This window comes from Lynx rufus, unplaced genomic scaffold (assembly GCF_022079265.1).
Source record: "Lynx rufus isolate CCGP_SWC_20201006 ecotype Redwood Valley unplaced genomic scaffold, mLynRuf1.p SCAF_1, whole genome shotgun sequence".
NCBI classification, from domain to species: Eukaryota; Metazoa; Chordata; class Mammalia; order Carnivora; family Felidae; genus Lynx; species Lynx rufus.
Window position 1 is genome coordinate 23001751 of NW_025814823.1, and position 5083 is coordinate 23006833.

Consider the following 5083-nt stretch of genomic DNA (forward strand, 5'->3'; position numbering starts at 1 on the left):
GAATCTGAAGTTAGTACTACGAAATTTCTTTCAGTGGGTTTCTTAGATGCTTGACTAAATTTTCAGACCATTAATTCCATCTTTTTTGTGCACTTTCCTAAAATGAGATAAACCTGGTACATATAATAGGACACACGTAAAAAGCACCTGAAGGCAGATTCCATTTAACACTGATTTTTAGGGGTGCCTAGATGGCCTCATCAGTTGAGTGTCCAACTTGATTTTGGCTTAGGTCATGATCCCAGGGTCATGGGATCAAACCCTGCAGCGAGCTGACCATGGAGCCTGCTTAATATTACCTTTCTTCCCCACTCAAGTTCTCTGTCTCTCTAAAAACAAAAACAAAAAACACTGATTTTTTAAAAAATGTATTAATCACCCTAGGATCTAATTAAAAGGCCCCCTGCAATCCCTAAAAATTTTTTCTTCTTTGTTTTTTAACCTTTTCCCCACAGTGGAGACAAAAACAATGCTAACTTTATGTGAATTCTGGTAAATTATTTAACATTGTGACACTCTCATGAAATATAGAAAATAATATTACTTAATCCTAACTCTGAAAATAGTTTAAAGTGTAGCTGCACTCATTGGTGGAACATATGATAACATACATTATCTCCTGGAGATATTTTGTAAACTTAACTGCTAAATAATTTTAAAAACTCTTTTGTCTAGAACCTGTATGAGAATGGGTGAGATAGTCTAATCAGGGTTTGATATTCCACATCTCTAAATATGTTTGTATATTATATCTTATATTTCATACTTACTCATTAATTACATCTAAGATATATGTGCAATTTTTAAAAAAATATACGTGCAATTTAAATTTAAATCAGGGGGTCCATGGGTGGCTCAGTCATTGAGCATCTGACTTCGGCTCAGGTCATGATCTCGCGGTTCGTGAGTTTGAGCCCCACATTGGGCTCTGGGCTGACAATACAGAGCCTGCAGCCTGCTTCGGATTCTGTGTTTCCCTCTCTCTCTGCACCCCCCCACCCCCACCTGCGCTCTCTCTCTCAAAAAAAAATTAATAAACATTAAAAAATTGTTTTGATTAAGTCAAAATAGGAAAAGTGCACTGGGCAGGAAATCACAAAACAAACATGGCTGGCTTGGGACACTCAAATTTCTGAAAACCATAAATGTGAAGTTTCATGTTTTCAGACTGAACAGCTAAAGGACTTTGCCTTGTGTTCAAACAGTGTTCTAGCTAATAGAATCAAAGTCCTGGAAAAAAGACTTCAAGAAGTTCTGATAGTTCTTTTTCTGCCTAGTCCAAGAACAGATTGCAATTCAAGCTAATGGGAAGGTCACACTTGTTTAGACAGACTTATTTTTAAAAGCCACCACAAAATTACTTTCTTATGATCATTAAGCAAAATATTCAAAAATCAAAGAAAAACTTGAATGATTTTGGTCTCCTGCAGAACTGTGGTCAGTGGAACTGTGGTCAAAGATCACTAAAGTGACCTTTCCACCTCGGAACCCCAAGATACATTGCATCTGCCAATAGTTACTAAACAACAACAACAACAAAATCATTCATAAAGCAGCATAATTAGCAGCACAAAAACAGGAAGAGCTTTTTGCCACACTTAGTCTTCATGACTCTTAGGTAGGTTCCAGTCTAGATGGCTTTCAGCCATAGATATTGATGAGAAGTCTATTTCCTATTTACTCAGATATCATGTTCTAGAGCAACATGACAGTCTATGCCTGCCTAAAACTGTCCCCTGCATTCCTTGCTCTTAATAGACACAAAGACCTAGGAAAGATCTCACAATGAGTTATTGACAAGGAAACCCTTAGAACCAACTGACATTGTTGACCTATGTTACCTAGATCAGTCTCCATGCTACTGCACTCCTAGGTAGGGCATATACTTGAGGAACTGTGTTTCTTAAATTTGGTGATAATTGCAAGATCCTTGGGCTGGTGAAATAAGCTGGTTTCTTCTTCTGCCCCCATACTTTCTATTTAAAAAAAAATTTTAAGATTGTTTTGATGATGAAAACTGTTGCAAATACTTATCTCTTTAGTAAGGTGATAATGGTAAAGGAAATTGAGAGCTTATAATGAAAGGAGCTCCAGGTGACATAAAAATGTAAGAAATACATTGTGTTGTGTGACCCACACCAGGGACAAAAAAAGAGGTCTTAAAGAAATGTGCTTAAGAGCCTGCCTGTTACAGACTACTCCCTACAAAGCACTCAGATACAAAAGGAGTTATTGATTCCCCAGTCCATACTGGACACATCTGCCTGGGTCCCGGACCACTTTAACTAACCTGAAAAAGAATATGGGAAATGCAAATAGGCCCACCAGAGCTAGAGAAACCTACTTGGATTTTTACTTTCAATCTGGTATAATCCACTTTCTTCTGTTGTGCTTCGAATCATTGCATAACAGAGAGGACTTAAACCCAAGAGAAAAATTGTTTGTACTTTGAGGCAGACAGCATCTAAAGAGGCGGTTTCTGTGTTATCTTTCATCTCCTTCTTCATCGGCTTATTTTAAGCAAAGAGAGACAAAGGTTTGATTTATTAAAACTCGGAAGAACCTAGACCCAAATATTTATGTAAAAACCTCTTTTTAATTTTTGTAATTTCCCTTAAAGGATGTTTCAGACAGATAAAATAAGAGCTGATTCAGGATATAAAAAAAATTTTTTTTAAGTTTACTTACTTTTGAGAGAGAGAGGGAGAGAGAGACAGAGCATGCATGGGGGAGGGGCAGAGAGAGAGGGAGACACAGAATCTGAAACAGGCTCCAGGCTCCGAGCTGTCAGCACAGAGCCCGATGTGGGGCTTGAACTCACAGACTGCAAGATCATGACCTGAGCCAAAATCGGACACATAACCGACTCAGTCACCCAGGCGCCCCCAGGATATACAAATTTGAAGGCCAGGGGAAATTCAGCCATGTGAGGTATACTCAACGCAGAAGTTTCTCCTTAGGATATGCTTGGGGCTGATTGATCACACTGCATAAAAGGCCTATAAAATCCACTGTGAGAAAATACCTGACCTAAGCCAGAAATAGCACGTTTAACTACCATTTGTGTTAAGAGACCACACAGAGAGAAAAAATATAATAAAAGGAAATCTGATAAGATGCTAAAAGACGTACCAAGGAAGTGGTCTGCCTTTGGTTTCCTCAGTGAAAACTGCTAAGAAATAAAAAGAGAGGATCTCTTCTCCTTTCTAAGTACTCACTCAGGGCCAGTTTTTTAGGCATAGAAGAACTGAAGGAACAGACGCAGTAAGACATTCCCTGAAAGAACAAAACAGTGTAGAAGGGCAAATAAACCTCCAATCAATAGAAAAGAAACAAAAATTTCTAGTCATTCTAGAAATGCCCATACACTTAGGAACTTTCCTAAGGTAGTATAGTCTCAGTTAAAGCTCCTTAAGTCACCAAAAGGAGGGGCGATAGGGGCACCTGACTGGCTCACTCAGTAGGGCATGATGGGACTCTTGATCCCAGGGTCTTGTGTTCAAGCCCCATGATGGGCATGGAGCCTAGTTAAAAAAAAAAAAGATAAAAGGAGGGGTGCTACCTCAATGTGGCTATGCACTACTCAGATGGGGACCATTTGGTCGTGACTCTTTTAATGCCTCATCTTTCAGTGCTACGGGTCAAACTACCCATGGAGCATACTTCTCCAGATACACCATACCCAGTTTTGCCTTTCTTTGCATTAGTGAACTTTTAAGCTTTGAAACTCATTTCTTTCTGTAAGTGAATTTATTACATTCTGCAAAGAGAAAGACGATACTTTGGAGGCATAATAAAACTTTGTGTTCTAGACATCACCAACAAATAACATGGCCATCATTCTGAGTTAACACCAGAGTTAATTTTATGAAGGGTTAGAGTGCATGTAACAGAAACAAACATATGTGTACTGCAGATAAGGAGCCTTAATGGCACGTAATCAGAGCAATTCAATTCAGTTTTTTGAAAAACGCTGGCCACGGTTCCTATATACTTTATAAAAGTCACATCCAAAATAATGGGGGTGAGAAAGGCCCCTAGTCAATAGCAAATAGGTGGATGATTGTAGAAGACCACGCAAAGATGTAGAAATAAAGGAAGAGAGAATTGAGCAAAGAGGGTGTAGGAAATGAGAAGTGGAAGAAAGGACACGTGTCATTAAGAACAAGTAGTTCTGTGAGGCAAGAATTTGAACTACTAAATCCTGTTGTCTGATGGAATGCACCCAAAAAGAAGGTAAACAGCTAAGTTGGTCGAAGATAGATTTCCAAGAAGTTTTTCTTACAGAGTTCCCAAGAAAAGTCAATATTTCAGTAGCACTGGGATCCACGACCCATGATTATTTCCAAACTGAGGAGAGACTGAAGACTAATCCACTTGGAGTCATGACATAATGAAGAAGACAACACGGTGGAGAATCATCACTGAAGTGCAGTTAAGCCTGTGCCTAATGGCACAGAGTACACCAGGTTATGTTCCTGAGGTGATGCCACTCTCCCTGGAGGAACTTTTCCCCATAAGCCGAGCAGAAAAATGTTACTTACAGCAGGCTCCCTCTGGGAGGAACCTGAGGAAAGTCACACAAAAAAAGGAGAGGAAACCAAAAGAGCGTTTTTAGTCTCACACATCCTGTGCCTTTTTCAGCTGCTATTTTGAAAGATAAACATTACATTTGTGGTTGCATTTTTTCCTAGGTTAAGGAAAAACAAAACAAAACAACATGGTCCTGAAAAGAAGAGACAGGAGAGGAGCTAATGACCTTGGGAATGCAGGCTGCTTTCCTGGTTTTAAAAACAAAGCAAGACCAAGAAAGGAACCTTAAAAAAAAAAAGTGGTGGAGAAACAGAGAAAGCCTTGCATCTGTCTCCAGTGCCCATGCCCCCCCCCCACCAGCTGGTTCTAAAGTAACCCAAATACAAAGACATACTGTCAAATGGGAATCTCTGTCAGCAGAGAAAGGATATGCCTTACCTGTATAGCTGCATTCCACTTGTACATTTCATTCAGTTGGCATTTTATAGGCATGGTATTTTGTTCAACTCGGTTTTGTTGAAGCTAGAGTGTTTCCATATTCGCCTTAACT